General features: G+C 36.3%; 1 pseudogene across 1 annotated transcript; it reads right to left on the bottom strand.

Annotated features, from left to right (window-relative positions):
• Positions 1 to 1,759: 1,759 nt before the first annotated feature.
• On the bottom strand, positions 1,760 to 3,937 carry LOC147516439 (cytochrome P450 CYP82D47-like; annotated as a pseudogene). The gene is made up of 2 exons (XR_015211038.1): positions 2,882 to 3,937; positions 1,760 to 2,531 (listed from the first exon to the last, which is right to left on the bottom strand). The product of XR_015211038.1 is annotated as a cytochrome P450 CYP82D47-like (transcript).
• Positions 3,938 to 25,935: the final 21,998 nt, after the last annotated feature.

Consider the following 25,935-nt stretch of genomic DNA (forward strand, 5'->3'; position numbering starts at 1 on the left):
GAAGACTGAGAGCGAAGGGGATGAGACCCTTCGCAGAGATGGTAGTGAGTTCTATAAAGGAGAGCTTATGGCTGGCCTGAGACACTTCGTGGGCATGGTGTTGAGTTTAATTTGAAGAGAGAGAGCGAAGGGGATGAGACCCTTCGCAGAGATGGGTAGTGAGTTCTATGAAGGATTCGCGGCTGGCATGATGATTGAGTTTGAAGAGTGAGAGAGAAAGGGAAGAGACCCTTCGCGGAGATGAAAGTGAGTTCTATAAAGGAGAGTTGATGGCTGGTTTGAGACACTTTGCTGGCATGATGATTGAGTTTGAAGAGTGAGAGCGAAGGGGATGAGACCTTTCGCGGAGATGGTAGTTAGTTCTATGAATGAAAATAGAGGGGATAAGACCCTTCGCAAACATGTTGTTGAGTTCTAGGGATGAAGAGCGAGAGGGTTGAGACCTTTCACAGATATGCTATTGAGTTTTATGAATGAGAGCGGAGGGATTCGAGAAGACCTTTCACGGATATGCTATTGGGCTATCTGAATGAGCGAGGGGAGATGAGCCCTCTGCGGACCCCCGTGTCCAACTTCAACATGGGGCAAGTTGAAATGCCCCAAAACTCTTGTGTCTAAATCAATTGTAGGTTTATTAGTTTTTACTTTGTGGAATGAGACATTAAGCTATCATATGGGTTTGACACTCCCTTAAACTGTCACATGGGTTAAAGAACTGTCATACATGCTTGACCCTCCCTCACTTGAGTTGGGAACTCCTCGGAATGAGTTGCAGAACTTTCAATGTCAGATAAATGACATCAAGGAGACAGATTGCAATAGTTCAAGTGCAATATACCTTCAAGATCAACATATCTCCAAAGGAGGCGAGAAGTGTCGTCTACGTACTCGTGTGTCCGAATCAAAAGTACAAGGAATAATTTCAATTGTCCTCAGATTCTTGTCCAAATTAAACACAGGGGCAAGCAAGACTAATTCGCAACCCACTCATGGGGGCAGGCTAAGAGTAGGTCGCGCGCGGCCAATTAATAGGGCTTGCCCAAAACAGGAAATGAAAGGTAACATTCTCAGATCCGCAGATTCTTCGAAGTTCGCACACTCAAGAGGGGGCATTTGTAGTAGCCATATTCATAGATGGATCATATATGTATTGGGCCAAGAGAATAGGCACAAGACCATATTATGTCCCAAGAAGGAACCCTAAAGAGAAAGAGAGGGCTAGGATTAAATGGGAGAGAGATAAAAGAGAAAGAGGGTTAGAAGAAAATAGAGGTGAAGAGAACTAGTGTGCGGCTTGGTCCCCCAACAAGGGGGTATGTAGGCAACCCAAATGGGTTCAGCCGGTTAGTGAGAATGAGCACTATTCCTCGAGAAAGACTTGTAAGATCGAAGATAGAGAAGAGAGGTGTAACATCGATCAAGAATGAAGTGATAGTGGAATAACTCGGAAGGATAGGAGATGAATCCCAAGAGGATGTGTACGAGGTGCAGAAACCTAATGGAATTTGTTTTTGCATTCCTGACTTTTAAGGAGTAAGGAAAACGTGGCACAAGGTGCAGTTATAAGCCACACCTTGTGCCACGTTATTCAGGTGGCTCTGTATTTCCAGTACGACATGAAAGATTCTACTCTGATTCCTTCATGGAACTCCCTGATTGGATTTTTCTAGTCCTTGACCATATTCCTAAAATTTAGTATAGAGACACAGAGTACATATATGCTTTGGCGTTTTGTATATATGCTACACACTCCAAATAATTTTGTAAAACACTTAGTTATAGAAGATATACCTTGACATCTCAAATTTACATTAGAGCTTGTGGCGCAGCATGGCATGGTTCATTAACTCGATTGAAGAAACAACTTATTATAACTTGAACCAATTAGTACATATTAATATAGGCTTGAATGGAGACGCGGTGTAATTAGGACATGAAGAGGTGTTGCTTTGAGATTAGTTAATCCTGCGCTCTCAGTCATGTCCACAAATGCATCCAATGGTGTTTCGAAATCAAAGCCTTGTAGCAAACGTGCTAATATATGCCAAGTGCACCACAAGTAGCCCAAGCGAGATTCCTGGGGAGGATCGTCTACCGGATCCAAAAGGAATGAGTTCAAAATGTTGGCCCCTAACGTCGACATTTGCTTGATCAGTGAGAAACCTTTCTGGTTGAAACTCACTAGGGTTGGACCATACACGTGGGTCTCGTTGAATCTTCCATATATTTGTTATCAAGCGCGTCCCAGCTGGGATGTGGTAGCCAGCGATGGTGCAGTCCTTAATAGCCTCGTGTGGTGCAGATATATAGTGGAGCAGCTGGATAGAGACGCAATGTTTCCTTGACGATTGCTTGGAGGTACACAAGTTTCACTATATCTGATTCATCAACTTGTGTATCTTTTCGACTTTTCCAACATGAGTGTCAATTTCAGCTTGCGCCTTCTTCAAAATATGCCGGTTGTTTAGTAGTAACGAGAGAGCCCATGTCAAGGTGACCATTGTGGTATCCGTCACACCCAACAACATACTCTGCATAAACTCCAAGAAATGTAGGCTGATTATATAGGACTCGATTAACATGCAACAGCTTTTCGTTTTTCAAATAAAAATTCGTCTGAGTAAATTATTAGACCAATTAGAGTCCAAATTACTTAGTGGAGATATAAGCTTCGTGGAAAAGTAGCTAGTTGTGTACGAATTAATGAAAAGTTCCATCTCTATGAGGTTCTAGACTTCTAGCTGTTTTTCATTTTCTTTTCGAGTTAATTTACTGATTTTGAAGTAAAACTAATTGAAGTGTTTTTCTACTTACATAAAATGGTAAAAGAAAATTACAGTAGGAGGGCAAAGAAGACTAAAAGTAATGCATACCAACTTACCAAGCAAGTAGCCTTTGTGACAGCATCGGCATTATAACCAAAGAACTTTTCATCCTCAAGAATAGACAACATCACATCCATGAAGTCTTGCTGCACCTTTGTTCCACCACCAAGTTTATTTCGTCGATGTTCCTCCAACCATCCCCCAAGTATATAATCCACTTCCTTAGCGGTTCTCTTCATGGCTTTCTCGTGGCCCTGAAAATCTAGCCACCCAAAAAGGAAAGGAACGAAGTCCGACACCACAAACATCCCTGCCAAACGGAAGAAATCTTTTGTGGCCTGTGAGATTCGCCTTGCCTCGTCGTCCAAAATAGAACTAGTACCAAAGTATCGCTTACCAGCAACCATCCTAACACTTATATTTAGTGTCAAGTCACCAAACCATCGTTGCATCTCCACCAAAACAGATCCGTTTCCATTACTGCAGTTTTCTGTCCACACCTCGTACAATTCTTTAATTGATGTACTAACCTCAGATACTCGAACATGCTTCAGCAATTCAAGCCTATGATTTGAGAGAAGCTCAATCATGGATATTTTACGGAGTTCACGCCAATATGACCCATAACGTGCGAGGCCAAATAGGGCATAGTTATAGCCCAGTATCTTGGCTGCCTTGAAGCTAGGGCGGGTGGCAAAGACTTGGTCATTCGTAGTAAAACATTCCTTGGCAACCTCCCAACTACTCACCACTAATGCTTTATGTATGCCAAGCCGGAGAGTAAATGCTGATCCATACTTCTCTCCAAGGTTTCCCAACACAGTATGGGGTAATCTAGGTCCAAGTAACATAGGCAAGTGACCTATAATAGGCCATGCCCCAACTGGTTCTGGAGCTGCTCTGATCTTGGGAATCCTACTTCTCTTCTGTGAAATGATATAGAGAAAAATTAGTAAGGCAAAGAAACCACCAAAGATAGTAGCAAAATAATGGTTAAGCAAATCCATGAATAGCATTCTTATGTGTTCAACGCTGAAAGTCCACAATCTACATTACTTATTGACGATAGCAATGAAAAAGACACGCCCACCCAATGACTTAATTCAATTGATTGGTGTCTTCCTTAGCTTAGAAAGTTAGAAGGTTACGTCTTTAAGTGCGAACTGAGTTATGCTATCCCAAAGTTTGCTGTCCAATCCAAAATAGATCACAACCGCTTATATAATGCCTCGAGATTTACACACAAATGTCCGTGTGTATTTCAATGCAAACCGACTATACACACTAATGTTTTGAAAACCGAACCGGTGATCGAACCGATTTTTTGTTAAAATGGTTCAACCAGGCTCGACTCGGTCAGATCGATTGATATTTATTTAGCAAATTTTTTAATAATTACAATAATAAAATGAATAAATACATATTTTAATTTAATATTAATTGGTATTATATATCAAAATGAATTTTTTATACAAGAAACACATAATAGCACGTTGGTTCAGAGTTTGGACTATCTTGTTTAGGTGTTAGGTTCAACTCCCCATCGAGAGTCCAACCAAAAACTCAAGTTTTAACTGATGGACACAATGCATATGCGTATGCGGTTTGGTGGAATAAAAACACTATTAGTGAGACTCCCAAAACACAAAAAGTTGATGGACACAATGCATATGCGTATGCACTATACTATTAGTGAGACTCCCAAAACACAAAAAGTTCATGACCGCACGTTTTTTTTGTTCCATTTTCATCTCTCTATTTCAACTATTATTACTACATGCATGATACAAAAAAAACGTGCGGTCATGAACTTTTTGTGTTTTGGGAGTCTCACTAATAGTATAGTGTTTTTATTCCACCAAACCGCATACGCATATGCATTGTGTCCATCAGCTTTTTGTGTTTTGGGAGTCTCACTAATAGTGTTTTTATGCATGTAGTGATGTACTATTATTACTATTATTTTGAGTATTTACAGATATCAAAATAATATAAAAACAACATGCATCAACATTAAGTTACAAATTTTAGGCTTTCATGACTATACAACAGAAGTAAAGCTCAGTCCAAAAGTACAAAAATGTTTGATATTTTTATCCGAGTTTTTTTTTTATAACTTAGTTGCCAATGATGGTCCAAAGTTGTTTGCAATACTCATGCAGATTGTTCTTGACCAACCTGCGTGCCAAAAAAAAATGAGTCCAAATTCAATCTGATATAAGAAGAAAGAGCATATATAATACAAAAAAAATATAGAGAAGAGCTTACCAAAAGTGTAATGCAATTAAATTAGTCCGCCTAAAGATAAATATATAAAACAACCTCATTCATGTCGCCATCCATAATTTTAAACCTTTTAATAATGATTTATAGCAACTCACCGCATGTAGTGGTATGACTGAAAAAATAATAAAATTGTCATTAGCTATAAACTAAACATTGTACACGCCGTCTCGGAAATAAAGCTATGGAAAGAGATTTAGTTTGCAGAAGAAAAATGTAATCAGAGATATCAACACATGATGGTTAAGGATAAAGTGAGAACTTAATTTTTTTGAAAGCACACTACCTAAAAAGAGAAAATTGATATATGAACCGCCAGGAATTTTTGACGATGCAGAGCTTTGTCAGATTGTAACTGTATGTGCATAAATGGTTCTCTTGGTAGACAATACCTGAATATCTTGATCACATGCATGGTAGTTGAGCCTTTAAAATTAGCTTGCAAAATACACATATAATATATTCAACCAGCTGGATATTCAAACAATATCAAAATTCCTAACATTTTTTCCCTTTTAAACTGATGATACATGAACATGATGATTAGGAGAACTTGATACTTTATATGATCCTCAAGTCACCCTCCCCAAACTAAATTTGAGGTTACAAAACCATGTGTTGAAGGGAATCTAAAGTTCATGGTGTAGACTTGATCAACCAGTCCTTTAGAGACTCGTATACAGCAAAGTTGAGGCCAACATACGGACCTGCAAACACCAAAACCAAGTAAATTACACAGGGCACTCTGTATACTTTGGTGATATGCACAGTAAACATTTTGAGCTCAAAATGTCAACTCTGTTTCTTGCTTAATATAGTGTCCAAGGTTGACCTTCAGATATGGTGCCAAAGACTGGGATAAAGTGAAGAAAGAATTTTAAGCACATACAATTGATCATACAGATTTAGCATCACAAAACTATAACCAAAGAGAAACTGGAATCTCATAAATTGTACAGTGAGATTCATTATACCACAAGAGAACGAACAATAGAGAATCTTCTGCTTGTTGAGAATTCTTTCACTACATCCTTCGATAATTAATTATAACTGCATTCCTACTTGAGAGTGCCTTGAATGCTCAGCAAGGACAAATAATCAAGAGCCCAATACGACAATACAAGTCACTTGATAAGAAGCATTTTTTATGTACTTCCACCAAGTAACAACTGTACTGATAATGTATGCACATTAAGTCTTGGCTACTACAAACCGTTTCTCAGTTATGGATAAAATATGGAATATCATATGCAAACCTTATGTACTTCCCCAAGCTGCTTCTCTTATGCAACTATTTGAGACGCAAATGACAACAACAAATAAAAACCTAAGGAAAGGGAAGAGGGGGGAGGGCTAGTTCAGTGCCCATGTAGTTCATCTAATAATAAAAAATATGAGAAATCACTATAATTTTGAAATATTGAACTTTTCATCACATGTAATAATTGCCAATTGAGATCAGATTTTCTATAGTATATAAAGACTTTGATTGTTTATTATTGTCGCTTGAGTTAGCAAACCTGCCTATTTTCACACACATAAATGTACTTACAACTCCAATAACTGAAGGAAGCCGCCTTTATAAAGTGCCCTCGGCCTTCTTCCCCCGAGAGAATGTTGATAGAGCATGGAACATGCCCCTATAATCGGTAAGGGGATTTCTCTGTCTGTACAAAGAGGGAAATGAATGTAAACATTAAAGTTTATGATGAAATCTGAAAAAAGAAAAAATAGTTAAAATTTTCATACACACAGGGACATAGAAATTCCAATAGATGCATGAAGGTCATAATTCATTACCTGCAGATGGGAGTCTACCCCCGCACCATGTCCATTGGGTAAGTAGTCGACATGGCAATGATTCCAAAGACATTGCTCCAAATCCAAGACGTAATGTAGGGAGTTAAGGATGCATCTTCTCAAAAAAGATAAGAACCAAATTTAAAATTGAGATCTTCCCTCTCCGTTTCTATGCTACTTCATATCTAGCTGAATCTCAATATAAATTCATCAAATGATGTTACAACAATCATAATATGGAGAACATGGGGATCAAAACAAAATTTTGAAGAGAAAAAACCCCAAATTCATCACATAAGTACCTTGGTACTGCCCAATTGTGTACAACAATTCTCCTAAACATTATGTCTTCATAACATATTGAGAAACTTAAACAATAATAAGAAATTAATGGACACATATTAAGACTCACCAAAAAAACAAACCCACCACCACCTTTACTGCTTCTCAACAACCTCTTCGTCGAGCTTTGTTGAGCAATCAGTTGCTTCAGTTTTTCTTGTTCGGGTACTCTTACAATATCCGCCTTTTAGTCGCCCATCTTTTTCTCTGTTTCTATGCTCGATTAGCCGTGTTGTTAACCCCCTTTATTTTTTTGAGATGGGAGAGGTATTCTAAGTGATTTTATGGGGGACAAAGAAGGGGTAAGCATCGATTTTAGGCTTCTGTGCTAGTTCCAGGATGTGGGAGAGAATGGAAAAGAATCGGTTCTTATTCTCTAATTAGACTTTTCCATTTCTTAACCTCTTAGTAAATAACGCAATTATTGCTAATTAAATGACATTAATAATAATGCGTACAAATGAGAATGGTGTGGATTTAGTTTTCTAATATACTCCCACATGAAAAGACTGATTGACCCTATTTAAAGGTGTTAATCAATTGTTTTATTTAAGGACAATATCGGTATTGAAAATTTATAAACACATAAAAAGACAAAGTAGTCCTCATTAATAAATAGCTAGGCATCTGATTTTATTATTCCCCAAGGGTATTATGCGTCAGAAAAAGTCCTGGATGAATTTAAGAGGCCACGATCATTATAGGCTATACTAGTAGTAGAGATATATTATAGAGGCTACCATTGGTATTTTAGAAACACATTGGGGGCAAAATAGTAAAGTTGAAGAGATTTACATAAAAAAATAATTTTTTATTGTTGCAGGAGGAATGTAGATGAAGGTCACAATTTTTAAAATTGTTTAGATTTTGCTTCAAGTAAAAAACTTGATTTTTTGTGCACAAATTTTTAAACATTTTGAAAATAGTACCCTTTTGGAAAATTTTAGATAAATATCAAACCAATTAATTATGATAAAATGTCATAACATTGCCAACTTAATCTTGATTACTTGGCATCCATAGCAAAAAAAACTCCTATAAGCTGTACAGGTTTACTAGTGTTGTCTAACAATCAATTTTTCATTTTCATTTGCCCCATTCCCTTTCATCGTTTCTTTATCATTCATGTAAGCCCCAATACTAAAGAAGATGCATATATTGCACCTTACTAAAGAATCTTAGCCTCTTATTTAATTTGTGCTCACACCTAATCTGCAAGGTCCTACCATCACATATCTCTATTATCTATTATAACAAAACAAAATAGATAGACAAAAGGTGATGGGGATCGCCTTGGGATATGAGTTAGATGTGCTTGGGGATTTGTATATGTAGACCATCATTTTAATGAGAGAGAAAGAAAGAATCGCCCAACAACTGTTCATCTTTCCTATTTTGCTTTTTTGAGCTTTAAACCAAATTTAATAAGATTTTAATGGGGTTTTAAATTTTTTCCATCTTATTTATGGTAAGATAAAAAGAAACGGCAAGTACTCATCCTTTTTTCTCTTTCGGGCTTTATAGCAAATTTACGTTCTCTACACTGTGATTAAATAGCCAAAACCAATTCTCTTCTAAGAAGTGTCCATGCTCTTAGTAAACTCTCGTAATTATATTTTCTCAAAATTAAACTAAACGTGTGGGCACTTATGACGAACGTTTCCAAAAAAACCAAAAGACAAGTTAGTGTTTTCTTCACTCTGCCCTCACTCAGACACACTCCTCTAACACGTCCTCTCACAAATCACAATTTTTTCCTATTTGTGCTCACAACTCAGAGACGCACTCCTCTAACACGTCCTCTCATATGTCACAATTTTTTCCTATTTGTTCTCACAACTCAGACTCACTCTCTCAGGTATACGTACTCTCACAATCCCACTCTTCAACTAATGAACCAATTTTTATTTCTTCACTCACTGACATATGCTTTACAAAAAAATATTAGCATTGATAGATCGAACCATAAGTCTATTACACCGCAATTGTTTAATTGCATCTCCTTTGAATTTTGCCTAATTTGATTATATTTCTTTTTTTCTTTCTCAAGAAAATTAAAGAAGAAAAGGTTTGTAGAAATTAGTTGGAGTGCAGGTTATCATTGCTCTACTCTATCTACTCGATCTTTCTCTGGTATGATATAATCTATTTCTCAATTAATACATAGAAATTTAGTTCTCAACTACTCAATAATGCTTAATGTGCATCTTTTCGCAATTGAGTTTCAGAAGATTATTGATGCTAATTCGGGTGAAGTATATATTTTTTTTAAATCCTACGGATTTCACGCAATAAGATATGTTTGCACTTTTGTAACCCCATACCAAAAATTGAAATTTGATAGAACACTAGGCACTGAGACATGCATGAACAAGTTGCAAGTGAATTGTATGTACGTAAAAGATTGAATGGGTTGTTGCAAGACGGAAAACAACATCAGCTTGCAACACACGAGCAAGGACAAATCAATGGCTTAAGCATTACCTAACCTATGAAAAATTAGATGATCTATGGTGTTTTATACATGTGAGCATGTGACCAAAGGGGGAGTTGCATTTTCGGATGTGGTGTTCCTTGACAACCTTCAGCTTAAGAGAAAAACTTGCCAAATGTTTTAATGTAGGTAACCAAATTTATCGGTCATTTGGATGACTTTTATTTTAACTTCAAAGTTACAACTTTCAGATGTGAAATGTAAAACCTTTTGTATGTTAACTAATTTTATCGAGAGTAATTTGTATTGCATATTTTCAGATCTAAATTGTTGGTTTACAGAGTAAATATTGTCTCTCCCACACTCCATCAATATGTCATAGCAGGTTTTTAACATGCATAGGATGCCTAATTTCAATTATTGTATTTCCTATAAGCTTGGTAAATAAAATTAATTCTGCGGGCTATGCATTATATTGGATGCCTAAGTTTAATGTTTATTTCAATTAATATATTTTCCTTACTTGGCGCTTAAATTAAATGGTTTAATTGCACTTTTATTAATAATTGGGCTTCTGGCGTGGGCTTAATCCCCAAGACTTTCCATCGGTTAGAAACAAAAAATAATTACATTAAAAAAAAAAAAAAAAAAAAAAAATAAACTGAAATGGTAATAATGCATGGAGAACAAGCCCCTTCTTCTTCTTCTTCTTCATCGGCTTTGTTTATTAATTGTCGTCTCTTTCTAACACTTTAATTGCCCAGGCACCATACTCCTCGCATTCGCCTCATCTCTTTCATTTCAGTGTAGAAAATGGCCAATCCATTACACTCCTCGCCAAGCTTTGAGAGCTTTCAACTTTTCATTGAGACATTTTAAAATCTATCAAAAATAAATTTTTAGTTTTAATTACTGATTTTACATTTAAAACCCAATCGTTGTCTCTACCAAAATCGTTTAAAACGTCAATCGTTATATGATTAATTAAAAAGATATAATACAGGGAAATTTTGGTGGGGAAAACCAAAAGGGTAACGAATTTGTTCTCGCTCTACTCTCGCAATTCTTAGCAAGAGAGGTGCATTAGATTTTAGAATTTTTGTCATCTACTTTGTTACTGCCATCACATGTGTGTCAATTTCTGTGATTCAAAGCTTCAATTGTATTCGTTGGCAATGAGTCTAACTTGATATGTTTTTGATAATTGCATATTTTTTATGGAAGGAGATTGGAAGGTTTTGGTGACTGGCTTTTCTACATCAGTACTCAGTACGGATGATTGCGTACTTGCTTTATTGGCTCTAGTTGTGTTGTACTCATTGTGTGTACCTGAGAGATATTACGTGCTGTTTATCAAAGGTTAAATAAGCCCATGGCCTAATTAATTTCAGTGGCAGATTCGACTCTCATAGAACTGAGTAAGGGTTATTAAGACAACTGATGTTTAGAATTTGGTGAGGGATGTCAAACACGCTCAAACAAGTAGAAGAGAAATCAAGTTAGACTCAAATAGTTAGAGGAAAGATAATGATTTTTGTAGTTTTTGGTTTGTTACACTACTTGACAGGAAAACATGGGTCAAAATTCTAACTTAAAGATGGATTTAAAATATTACAAAAGAAATTAATGAGAGTTGTGGAGGACTAAATCCACTATGAGTAAGGATTTATCCTCCATTAATATAGCACTTCCTTGCATATCTTCATCTTCTCCTAGGTTTATAGACAAACCAAGGAGAGGACTAGAGTTTGATCCCTAGTAGATTTCCCTCCTCCAATTGAACCTACTAGCATGAGAACTTGTTAAAGAACTATCTCTAGGAGAACCTAACAAGTCCTAGCTTGTTATCATCATCAACTATTTTGGAGTTGATGTGACAACAAGCTTGTGAAAATCTAAAGCAATAAATTGAAAACTCCATTAATGGAGCTTCTCTTCACATGAGCATCATTAACTCTCCACAAGAGAGGGTTTTAGCTCATGATCCTATGATGTATGAACTAAAAAGAAAAAGGAGAAGTAAGAGAGAAAACAGGTTGAGAAGAAGAAGAAGAAGATTTTTTTTTTCTACAACTATGGAGAGGACTCGATCCATTAACAAGTTACAAGTTTTCTATCCTAAAACATGGAATGAACTATTTTCTTACTTTACAAATTTAACTTAATGGAATGGAATGATTTCCAAGCATAAATGCTCATTCCAATTCCTTTAAAAAAATGGATAAGTGTTCCATTTTGTTTATTTAATTCTCCACCTACTTTGTCTTCAATTAGTGCTCAAATAATGAAGCACCCACTAAGTGATGGACCCACTTGGTTTGACCACTGGTGGGTCTATGTGGGCCATGTTGGTTTTTACAACTTCATGTCTTTGCATAGAGTTCGCCACACTTATCGTTTTGACAGTTCCCGTTCTGAATTCAGAGTCCAAAATAAGGAGATATGATCTTTAAAAATTTCACGGCTTTTCTACACCGTTGTCTTGATTTGACCCTGAAATGGTCAGTATTGAGTCCACGGGCATTAGTATGGCTTTTTTTAGCTTCAAATGGGCAAAGAGAGAAGGTTTCACGTTCAAGCAATATTCCGTACCACTTTTTCATGTTAAAACGCAAATTTTGTTTGTATTTTGTTATTAACTACTGAAACCTGTAAAAGCACGAAAATATAATTAATTTACATTTATTAAACACATATTTAACCTAAATGTTATGTCTCTACAGGGGTTATAACACAATTTTGGGTGCTTATCACACTACTCCTAAATAGCATTTTGCTTGTCCTCAAGCAAAGAAGAGACAATAAAATAGATAAGTTGCCAAAAATGTGTAATCTAAGCTAATTCTCATTTCGCATAGTGCGATTGCATTGACCGTGTGCAACAAGGCTTTAAACCATTAGGTGGACGAGATTTAGCCTCGTGAGAGTTTTCCAGAGAAGATACTCACAAACTTCATATATATATACACTACAACGACTCACTAACAAAGACTTGTTCCCATTAGTTATTCTCAGGTATCTATACATCTCACTAGCGGGAAACGAGAACTAATTCCTTTGAAACTTAAATTAATAAATATACAATAATCAAAACATCTACATATGACCATACATGTAGTGAATTTTTACAATGAACTATACAAGCAGGGCCGTTTCTAGATTCTTTGGAGAGCGTCCTTAAGTAGGTTCTCATATGTATGTGTCGAAACACAAATTTTCTCATAATTTTTCTACTCAAGTTTCGCTAACTCCAATGTGCAAGTGGGCACACATTTTCTCACATCTCAATGACATTCAAAAGAGCCAAGGTCGATAGATCACAACTACTACTTATTATCACACCACCCTACTCTTAGTTGAGCTAAAAGTCTTTATGAGGATTAGGTGGCAGTGTAAAACAAAATGGAGTAGGAAATAAAAAAATATAATAAGTATGAGAGAACGGAGTCTTCAAAATTTTAACACTAGAAAAATCATTTGTTCTTTCCTACTTCTAAAATGAGTTTTCACACTTAGCCCTTCTTGGCTTTTTGACTCAATTTGATTTAATTGTGGGAGTTCTAACTGTGACTTTTCTTTCTTTTCTTGAACCTTATTTCTATTTTTCTTTTCTTTTTCTTTCTGAAACAAATAACTAATTTTTGTTCGGACCAGTCTTTCTCTTCACCTTTCTGCATCCTATTTCTCATACTCATCAAATAGGTAGGTTTATTTTCATTTTGGGATTTAATAGATAGGTAAGGAATGTTGGTGAAAAATGGACCTTGGGACCAATTTCTTGGGAAAATAAAATACTTGAAACAATATCCTCCAAAAAAAAGGGAGTGTTTAGTATTTTCACCACATAAATCTGTTGGCCATAGTTAACCCAATGCTCCTGGTGCTAGAAAATTTAGTATGTTGGCCTTTTTGTATGTGGGCGTGTGGGTCAAATGAGATATTACCATGTGTTACAAGATTCAAATCAAGGCTAAGTAGAGTCTAGGAGATTTAGTTATCTGATTCCTATAATTTAGGAAAGGTTAGTGCAAAAAATGGCAATTATAATTGCCAATCAAAACTTACTCAATTAAGGTAATTTAATTCTTCTAATACCTCCATTCTTCTTCCATCTTTTCTTTTTGATAGAAATTAAATTTCAAAAGACTATAAGTAATTTAAATGGCTTAAAATAAAAACAAATCTCCAAACAACCAATTTGATGATTCTATTCAAGAGTAATTCTCACTTTTGACAAACTAATGAAGTTTGAAAATGGTATGAATTTTAGCATTCAAAGCTAATAGAATCACACACAGAGAAATCTTTGTTGTTTTATTTTTTCCTAATTATTTTTATTCCCTTTTTCCCCTCTATATCCTAAAACCCAGCAGGACAGCAAGGATATATTTAGTTTCCTATTAAGAGCATCTTTAAGTAAGATATTATCCTAGCAAAAACACCAAATTTGGTGTTTTTTCATCTTCAGGAGAGACACATATTGATGAAAACACCAAAAAAACACCAAATCAGCCAAAATTTGGTTCCAGCTTTGGTGCTGTATCAAATCTATCTTACAGTTTTGGAAAAACCGCACGGTTTTTCGAACACCGCATGGGCTTGGGCTAGACAGTGGGTTTCTATGGCGCGGTTTTGCGAAAACCATGCGAGAGATTTGGAAAGAGAAGAAAGTTGATGTGTGACACACCGCGCAAATTTTGGAAAACCGCGTGGGATTGGGCTTGGGCTTTTAAGATGGGCTTCAGTGACGTGGTTTTGAGAAACCCGCGTGGGCTATATGGTGCAGTTTATCCAAAACCGAGTCATTTGATGTCGAATATTTGATGTTTCTCCTGAAGTTGGTTGGTGTTTGGTTTGGTTAAAAAATTTGGTGTTTTCTTGGTTTCTCTCCTAAAGATGCTCTAAAGCCAAAACTCTAGTTTAGCTATAGTTATGCCCATAACTAGTATAGCTATAGTTTAGCTATAGTTAATATATGTGGACATGTGGCAAATTTTTATTGGACCCACATGCCCACATACAAAAAGGCCAACATACTAAAAAAAAAGGCATGCCAAGTGCTAGCAACTACTCCACAACAAGACCTCCCATCAAGTGAGATGCTCCTTGTGTTTTCCCTTAATTAGGAATTTCCTGTCCTGGAGTTTGTGTTAATGCTTTGTACCTCATCATGGTATAGTTTGTTTGATTTGCCCAAGAGGACAAGGTCTTTGAATGAGTCGAATGAATACAAGGTATGGGTCATTAACCTGTATTACAGTACAGTAAAGAGCGTGACCAGAAACACCATTGTTAAAGTTAGTACTCTGTTCTAAAAATACATAATAAAATACTCCGATATGTTCTTCATGGAGATTCATCACTCACTGGCTAGGGGTTTAGAATTTAAAGCAGAGTACCATCTTTAGCCGCAACCATTTGACACCAAAAGCAGATGCCAAGTCCAAATTACACTTTGTGATAGCGGCTTCATAAGTACCACTTTGAAGCCAGTGGTCAGCTCCGACAATTATATATCAACTAAAAAGAGTAAAACATAAGGCAGGAAGCCTCAAAATACACTATAGTATAGTCTTTTCTTGATATCTATTATCTACGTAATAAAACAGAGACCTCTAATGGAGGATTTTCTCTCTCCTATGTGGCACTCTAATATGAGAGTTAGTTTTTTATCTCTTCTATGTGGCACTCTAATATGAAATATAGTATTTTCTAATAGCCCTACAATCCCACGTATATGGAACCTCTTTGGAGAGTTTGAATGTATTTCTAATTCTTATATTTGGAGAGTTTGAGTGTATTTCCAATTTTTATATATTTGATCAAATAAAAAAAATTGTTAAACAATAGGTGATTTGTAAAAGGTAATTTCCTATTACGAATCAAACATTTTTAGTGTTTCAATTATTATATATTTGATCAAATAAAAAAAATTGCTAAAAAATAGGTGATTTGTATAAACTAATTCCCTATTACAAATCATACAATTTTAGGGTCTATGATAAAACACCGACTTCTTTCAAATATATCCTTAATACGGTCTCAAAACATAGTTAAAAACAATTATACAAAAAATAACATCACAAAATTTATAATAGAAAAAAAAAAAAAAAAAAAAAAAAAAAAAAAAAACGACAAATAAATTTTAAAAACTATATAATACTGAATGAAACTAACGTCAAAAAACAATTAATAGGGAACCGAAAACTGGATGCAAATGCATCGAACTAACCTCAAATAATATTTAGCGGAAAATCGGAAACTGGATGAAAATGCAAGCAGTAAACTAATCTTAAAAAGTAATTAATAGAAAATTAGAATATGGATACAACTGCATTAAACTAACCTCAAAGAATAATTAATGGAAAGTCAAAACTTGGATGCAAATACATCAAACTAATATACAAAAATAATTGTTGGAAAATTAGAAACTGGATGCAAATGCATTGAGCTAACCCTTAAAGATTAAATTAACAGGAAATCGGAAACTAGATGCAACTGCATTGAACTAACCTCAAAGAAAAATTAATTATAAATTGGAAACATGATGCAAATGCGTAGAACTAATCTTAAAAAATAATTAACGGGAAATCAGATGCAACTACACTGAACTAATCTAAAAAAATAAATTGGATGCAAATACATTGAGCTAACCTCAAGAAATAATTAACGAGAAATCGGAAACTGGATGCAAATTCATTGAACTAACCTCAAACAATAATTAACGGAAAATCGGGAACTAGATGCAAATGCAACTTCATTAAACTAATCTCACAAAATAATTAACGGGAAATCAGAAACTGGATGCAAATGCATTGAACTGACCTCAAAGAACAATTAATAGGAAATTGGAAATTGGATGCAAATGTATTGAACTAACCGAAAAGAATACTTAACGAGAAATCAGAAACTGGATGCAACTACATTGAACTGATCTCAAAAAATAAATAACGGGAATTGGAAATTAGATGCAACTACATTGAACTAACCTCAAAATATAAATAACAGAAAATCAGAAATTGGATGCAAATGCATTGAACTAACCTCAAAACATAGGTGGGTTATATGTTGTCGGAATGTCTCGATAAGTATAGTTTTGCATTTAAAATGGTGTTTATCTTATCTCTTTTCGTATGATTGGGAACTCCTTGCTATTCAAGTAGCTTCAATATATATGAACTTCACCTTATTAAGCAATCTCACAAAACTTCAATCAAACTTCTTTTATTAAACAACAAAATAAAGTTGAAGGGTTTTATCAAAGGTGAGTTATTTTTTTTTTAATGGAGAGTGAGGTTTTCACGTTATAAAAAATTTGGTTGAGTGATCAATATAATATTAATATATAATAGTTTTGCATATTTGTAAATATTTTTTAGAATAATTAATATAACAACACCTCGTTCGTAGATAATCTTTAAAGATTCTACATAGTGAGTCATGCATAATTTAAAGAATAATTAATGGGAAATTGGGAACTAGATAATCTTCGATGATCCCACATAGTAAATTAAGCATAATTTACTTTTTATGTCATGTTTGCAAGGACACTACAGATGGATCAGTAGAAACTGGTATTACACACCACATTGGATAATTAAAAGGAAATCGGAAACTAGATTCAAATACATAACTTAGCTCAAAAAGTAATTAACGGGAAATCAAAAATTTTATGCAAATGCAATAAACTAAACTCAAAAAGTAATTAACTAGAAATCAGAAACTGGATGCAATTGCATTAAGCTAACGTCAGATAATAACTAATAGGAAATTAGAAATTGGATGCAAATCCTTGAAAAATATCTAACGGAAAATCGGAAACGGTATGCAAATACATCAAACAAACCTCAGATAATAATTAATGGGAAACCGGAAACTGGATGCAAATGCATTGAACTAAACTAAAAAAATAATTAATAAAAAGTCAAAAACCGAATGCAACTGCATTGAACTAACCTCATAGAATAATTGGTGGGAAATCGGAAACTAAATAATGCAAATGCATTGAAATAATCTCAAAAAATAATTAACGGGAAATCAAAAACCAGATATATTTATATCGAACTAACCTCAAAACATAAATAATCAGAAACTGAATGCAGATGTATTGAACTAACCTTAAAGAGTTATTAATGGGAAATCGGAAACTGGATCCAAATGCAATGAACTAATCTCAAAAACTAATTAACGAAACATTAAAAAATGGATGAAACTGCACTGAACTAACCTAAATGAATAATTAACGGGAAATTATAAATTTGATGTAACTGTATTGAACTAACCTCAAAAAATAATTAAAGGGAAATCAGAAACTTGATGCAAATGCATTGAACTAACCTCAAAGAACAATTAACATCAAATCGGGAATTGGATGCAACTGCATTGAACTAACCTCAAAGAATAATTAACGAAAAACAAAAAACTGGATGCAACTGCATTTAACTCAAATCAGAGATTAACTAACGGGAAATTAGAAATTGGATGCAAATACATTGAAATAACCTAAAAAAATAGTTAACTAGAAATCAGAAGTCGGATGTAACTGCATAACACTGACCTCAAAGCATAAATGTCCACTTTTTTAGCCTTTTTACATGAGTAATTATGAGTAATTAGGAATCCAAAATGAAAGTGAGTTTATAAAAACAGACTCTTACATGTATGCAAACTGTATAAAAATTGTAAACTATCAAACTAGCCTAGAAAAATAATTAACGAGAAATCAGAAACTGGATGCAGATGTATTGAACTAACCTCAAAGAGTAATTAACGAGAGATTGGAACATGGATGCAAATGCAATGAACTAATCTCAAATACTAATTAACGAAACATCGAAAACTGGATGCAACTGTACTGAATTAATCTTAATGAATAACTAACGGGAAATCATAAAGTGGATGCAATTGCACTGAACTAACCTCAAATAATAATTAACGAGAAATCGGAAACTTGATGCAACTGCATTGAACTAACCTCAAAGAATAATTAATGAGAAATTGGAAACTGGATGCAACATACTACATTAAACTAATCTCAAAGAATAATTAATGGAAAATCAGAAACTTGATACAAATGTATTGAACTAATAATCCTAAAACATATTTGTATTATATGTAGGGGAATAAATGTCTCGACAAATATAGTTTTGCATTTTAAGTAGTGTTTATCATAATTCTTTTATTGTGATTGGGAATGCCTTGCTATTCAAGTAGCTTCAATATTATCTTCGCCGCATTGGGCATTCTCACAAAATTTCAATCAAACTTCTATTGTTAAACCTAACAATAAAAAGAAGTTGATGAGTTTTATCAAGATTTAATGCTTCCTTTTTATAGAGAGTGGTGCAAGGAATTTAAATGAGTAATTAATATCATTTTCATATCTCATAGCTATGCATAGTTGCTAATATTTTTTAGAATAATTTAATATAACGGCACCCGTTCATAGGACACTTTGATGTGATAAATCTTTTCAAGTGGGACTAGTGTATTCTTTAAGGATATGGAAATAATCAATCTGTTTTAGTGATTTGTACACATTAGTACGTAAGCCGAGTAGTGATGATTTACGGCTAAATCACCATAAATCTAATAAAACTATTATACAAGCTAGATCGAGTTTAAGATAATTCCATTTGAAAATTACGGATAATATCCTAAACCACAAAGTGAAGAGGTTGTCTCAATTTGATCCCTTAGTTTCCAAGTACTTATGCACCATAATTGCTGCTCATTAACATATTTCGGTTTTTTTTCAATAAAAATATATTATGATTCGAAAATTTGCCGCTAAATCACCATAAATTTAAGAAAGTTATTATACAAGCTAGATCGAGTTTAAGATAATTCTATTTGAAAATTACGGATTAATATCCTAAACCACAAAGTGCAGAGGCTATCTCAATTTGATTCCTTAGTTTTCAAGTACTTATGCACCATAATCGCTGCTTATTAACGTATTTCGGTTTATTTTCAATAAAAATATATTCTGATTCGAAAATTTGTGTGAGACATTTTGTAAAACCTTTTCAGCACACAAAATATTTAGTAGATTTCGGGCGTATGCCCGGGATCCAAAATCTAGTGAACACTATAGTATAGTCACATCAGCACCACGTTTTCCAAGTCGTAGTGTCTCCGTAAACTAAAATTTCTAATAAATTTTTTTATCAAAACCGTACACATTAAGTGATTTTCTTTTTTGTTCAAATTTGGTGGAAAATAAAAAACTGGAAAAAATATCCCTACACAAAAAAATGGAGTGTTTAGTATTTTCACCACACAAATCTGTTGACCATATCTAGCCCCATGCCTCCTTGTCGTTGGTGCTTCAAAAAGGCATGCCAAGCGCAGCAACTCCTCCACAGCCAGGACCTCCCGTCAAGGCTGAGATGCGCCCTCGTGTCAATCCGCTAGTCATGGAAGTATCGTCAAGTAGTTGGCAACAGAAGCAATTAGTTTAGTGCATGCCAAAGTTTTAAACATGGAACGAACGCAGTTTCTCCTCTCACTTTTGCGAACCCGTAGGAACTACTTAATTCCAATCCTAAAGTCAGCAAGAAAAGTTGAGAAAATTTGTCCAAACCCTCCACTTTTGTCACCACTTTATAATAAATCTCCTACAGTTGTAAACATCACGATTTCCCTCCCGCTCCATGTGACTTCCATCCAAGTTCCGTTGGTATTTTATCTAATACCAAAAGTACCCATCCCAAAAATGGATTACATTTTGTCTAAACCCCCAAAAGAGTATTTCATTTTGTCTAAACCCCCCAAAATAATGTTTTCATTTGACTCTACGCATCAAACCAAATGGTATTTTTGGTATTAGGTGAAATACCAACGGAACTTGAATGGAAGTCAGACGGAGTGAGGGGAAATCATGATGTTTACAAATGTGTGTGTGTGGGGAGGGGAGTTTATTATAAAGTGGTGACAAAGTTGGGGGTTTGGACAAATTAACCCATAAAAATTCTAATGCGTTTCTAATTCGCAAAATTGGCGTGGTGAGGTACAAGTGTTTGTGTGGGTTGTGGCATGGCCAATGAAATATATATAGTTATCAACACAGATATCTGGATAACAATCAAATGCAAGTGTTTTCACCTTTATTAATTTACAAGTGGTCGCAACTTAATTTAGTATTCCTCTTTAGGGGGTTTAAGGTAGTGCATGCCTTTCTCTTAATAAGGAATTTGCTGATCCTGAGTTTGTATTAATGTATACCTCATCATAGTATAGATTGTTTGATTTACCCAGGAGGACAAGGTCTTTGAGTGATTCGAACAAATACAGGGTAGACGTCTGCCTAACCCCATAATAATTATTTTTAAAAATAAAAATAAAAAGGTCTATCCAAACATCTCTAAGATAGTTTTATTTGAATTAAACAAACCACATCATGCGTTTGCAGTATATTTCTTACTGGAGCTAGATCCAAACATTCTGTTCACCCACCATATCTGCCCATATATGTAGTACGTTTCTCAGTTTCTTCCAAAGCGAAATTTGTCATTATCGTTTCTGCGAAAAAATCCCATCAACTTATTTGTTCAAAATGAGAGTAAAATATGTTGTGTCGGCCCAACTTGTTCAGTTACCATAGGTTTCTACGAAAGACAACATATTTTTAGACTCATTAGTCATTTTATAATAGCAAGTAACAAAGTCAAGCAGGCTGTGAAATGGTGAATCGGAATAGAAAGAAACAAAAGCATATAATGTACTGGATAGAATAATGAAATAACCTTGGTCTTCATGATCATAATAACAAGAAGAAACATAGACAAAGGAATAGTCTAGATACAATGTAAGCAAAACAGGGAAAACACTTGGGTACATAAAACAAATCACTCGAGCAAAATATTTATCCTTCCACCAACCAATCGGAGGAAATACATAATAATGATGATTCAAAAAGGCAGAGAAAGGAGAGAGATGATCGTCGTGTTAGAAGGAACCAAGGCATCCACAGCGAAAAGGGTGTTGCTCCACTGCGGTGGGCATTATAAAGTTGTCACCCGAAGGATGAACTTTTGGTGCTCACCATACTTAATCCATTTGGATGCTTTGGGATCACCTAGTGTCGGCTTCTGTTGTATAGGGGATCAACAAAGTAGTCTTCCTTATGAAGGAGATAAATACATCGATTTCTCTCATGAGCTGATAAATCAAAGAAGACAAGCATACTTAAGGATCCTCAGACCTTACTATAACAGATGCAAAAGCACTGTGTTGGATGCAAATAAAGAAAACAATAAAGAGACAAGGACAGCAGTAACAGGGACAACCAAGGCACGTATTAGGCTGTCCTTAAGGAAAGATTTTGCCCCTTCCAGTGGTCTTCCTCACAAGATTCAATGGTGTACAGTAGTTTGACTTTGCACTAGAACAAACAACTCTCTAGAACAGCAAATATAATACTCTCTGACGGCTATAGTAAAAAGAGAAGAAGTAGGTAAGATGCGAGTTTCTGTTTCTCTGAGATTGGTCTCACGAGTTCTGTTGAAGTGAATACCCTCTATGGACGCACAATGTTTATATAGAGGTTTGGTTGGTTTGGTCTCCTAAACAGATAAGGAAGAGAGACCAACTCGCACTAGGACACCTAAACTTGCTGCTTAAGCAAAAACAAAAACAAGTTTAGGCAATTGATCAATCCGGCCACTACCCACAACAGTAAGCCCGAGCCCGAGCCCGGCTCGGTGCGGTGCGGGCGGGTGTGGCTTTGGGTGAGTCCTCCCTCCTAACACAAAATCATTTGTACCCTAAGGGCACGCTCTTATGGTAGAGGAATATCTCTTATACTTCACTTGCTAGTGGTGGATAACCAATGTGGGACTATCTTCTATGCACTAAAGTGGAGAGAACACCCTTTGTCCATCTCCTCCACTTTGCACACACACACTAGTATTTAGAAACACACAAGAGATTCCAACAATTTCCCACTATTTCAAAATACTAATAGTCCCCCACTATTTTGGAATAAGATATTTCAAAAGAAATAGGTTAACGAAATGCCAGAGAGAATCGAAAAAACAATGCATAAGATACTGGTGTTTTACAGGCTTGAACCAGTCATAGGGTAACATGTCTTATAATACGTACATGAAAGTGTTGGATTAAAAAATCTTTGAACCAACATTCCCTTGTAGTAAAATAGATCACATGCACCCACACTGCTCTTTCATTATATGCGTGTTCTGCGGTGTTACGCTTTTTGGCTCTTGCGCTGCCTGTGTTCTATGAATACTCTAGAGTACTTGCCCGTATACTCATAAGAACCGACCCAGTTCTACATTCATGTAGGTGGATATCCATCAAGTGTACATTGCAGATAAAATACACTATCTCATTATAAATTGGACTATGGATTCCAATAAGAGTAAAATAACTCATCCTTACTCATTGCAATTCAAGTTATACAAAGTATACAAAAATACTATCTCGTCATAGGGTGGGACGTCTCCAAAAAGGACGATAGCATACCAGAGCGACTCGGTGACTTGTTTTTCCCTTTGAACCTACTCTATGGGATCTCCAATCACATAGGTGGGGTTGCCGTCAGTGTCGCCCTCTATCATAGGCAAAAGTCCCATCCCCCTCGACGTTTCAACCACTTGCCTCTTGTGAAGTGGTTTGGTCAGAGGATCAGCCAAATTTAACTCTGACCTCACATAATCTAGAGCCACAACTCCAGATTCCAGTAACTGCTTTATAGACTGTAGTCTCAGACGGATATGTTTGCTTTTCACATTATACAATTTTCTCTTTGCCTTTGCTATTGCGGCCTGACAGTCACAATGCATAGGTACAGCTGGAGGTGGTTTTGTACCAATAGGAAGATCTGCTATGAGGTTTCTAAGCCACTCAACCTCAGCACTTGCTTTATCTAAAGCAATAAGCTCGGACGCCAAGGTTGAACGAGCTATCAAGGTCTGCTTAGAAGATTTCCAAGCGACTGCACCTCTATCAAGGGTGAATATATAACCACTAGTGGACTTGATATCATGAGAATCAGATATCCAGTTTGCATCACAATAACCCTCTATCACAGGTGGAGTTTGTCTAAAATGTATGCCGTAATTCATTGTTCCTCTCAAGTACTCAGCTAGTCTCTCTAACGCACTCCAATGTTCCTTGCTAGGACAATGAGTGTATCTGCTTAACCTGCTAACTGCATAAGCAATGTCAGGTCTAGTGCAATTCATCAAGTAAATGAGACTACCAATAATTTGGACATATTTAGACTGAAGGACATTATGTTGATAATTTTTCTAAAGTTCACTACTTGTCTCATAAAGTGTCGACACAGGCTTACTATCATAATAGTTAAACTTCTTCAAAAACTTCTCAACATAATGCTCTTGTGAAAGCGTATAGCCATCACAGTTTCTGATGATTTTGATTTCAAGAATCACATCAGCTTCTCCCAAATCCTTCATTTCAAATTAGGAGGATAAGAACATCTTGTTGTTTCTCACAACATCAAGGCTATGACTCATGATTAACATGTCATCCACATATAGACAGATAATTGTATGAACCTAAAAGATCTATTACAAGAAACTAGTATCCACTGTAGAAACAAAAAACTCAACCTCTCTTCTTCTCTTTTTTCTTTTTTCTCCTCCTTCTCTAGGTTTACTGTTCCCTTTTATTCCTCCTCCCCTCTCTTTCCATCCGTCGATCCCTTCTCAATCCTCTGGTCAACTTTCTCACACCTGTCCACCTAGGGTTCCACGGCCTTGATTCCATGCACCCCCTTCCTTCTTTCTTACCTTGCACTCACTTTGACCCGGTCACCCCCTGGGTCCTTTGCACGTGCGTGGCTCATGCTCTTCTAGAAGGTCGCGGACTTACTTTAGTGTTTCGCATTTTCCACTCCTTATTTCACTTCGGGCCCTCGATCATATCATCTCTTTGGTCCCAAATTCAGCTGATACAGATGCCCCCTCTCGGCCCTCGGATCTTGAGGGGTCCGCGGGCCGAGACTCACCAGCTGGCCATGTGTAGAGTCATCCCATCAGGGGTCTCTTGTTCACTCTCACTTCATTATCTCTTCTGACAGCCATGATCACACTTTTGCATCGGACTTTGAACCTGTGAACACATGTCCTTGGGCACGTGCCCCCCTTCGGCACACGCGTAGCCACTTCTGTCTCTTCAGTTTCTATGCAGACAAGTGTCTCCTTTCCTATGGTCCCTTCCCCTGCCATGTGTCATCACTTTCCCCTTTTGCCCTAGTATTTTAATATCCCTCCCAAAAGGCCCCTCACGCAATCCCTCACCTTTCGTATTCCACAATCTTTCAACTTAATTCTCCCATACTTACTGCTCTCCTCTTCCTGTGCATGCTCCACCCTTCCTCTCCTTCTCTGGTGCATCTCTCCCTGCTCCTGGCCCTCGTTCCACCGTCAAGCCATTCTCAGCCTTTGCTTGATTTAGACTAGGTTTGTGTCTCTCCCCTTTCCTCCATTTACAGTGCATTTCCATTGTTTTCGTTCTTCTCGTTTGGTTTTTCTTCTTTCTTGTTTCTCTTTACTAGTGCTATGTTATTTTGCTCATCCCCCCCTCTTTGGGGGTGCCATTCGTTAGCTAGGTTTCCCCTAGTTTCGTTCATCCTCTTGCTCCCCTCATGTCTAACTCTGATTCGGGTAGCTCATCCGCTACTAGATCCACTAGATCGGGGTCCCCATCCCCTTAATCTGTTAGTAGGTCCGCCGACTTTGTGTCTTCCGTTCAATCCGCTGATCGGTCTGAGTCCCCTGTCCCGGAACCACTTCATCCATACACGGCTCCTTCAACCTCTGGAAGACTGCCCGTGCTTCCACCACCACCTTCCCATTACCGCAAACCTAACCTTGCCGCGGTCCAAGCTGCCTACGACATTCCCGGAGATGTAATTTTAGAGCATGTGCCAGGAGTTACCCACTTTCCTCATCTGGTCCCACCGCGACCTGGGTTTTTAGTAGTCACAGTGGGTCAAATATCGGCTGGACTGCGATTTCCCCTGTCTTTATTGGATGTTGAAGTTTGCAACCACTTCAACATCCCGCCGTGCCAAGGCATCGACAACTTCTGGCAAATCATGTATGCCGCGAACTATTACAACAAATCAAATACTCGATCCTGAAAAAGGAAGTTCGCTTCTTCTGGACCCTGCACTTAAGGATATTGGCAAGTACCGCGGTCCCTTGTACCTGTTGCCGCCGCCCAAAGAAAGAAAACCCAAGCCTTCTCCACCCAGAG

This window comes from Coptis chinensis, chromosome 2 (assembly GCF_015680905.1).
Source record: "Coptis chinensis isolate HL-2020 chromosome 2, ASM1568090v1, whole genome shotgun sequence".
Lineage (NCBI taxonomy): Eukaryota > Viridiplantae > Streptophyta > Magnoliopsida > Ranunculales > Ranunculaceae > Coptis > Coptis chinensis.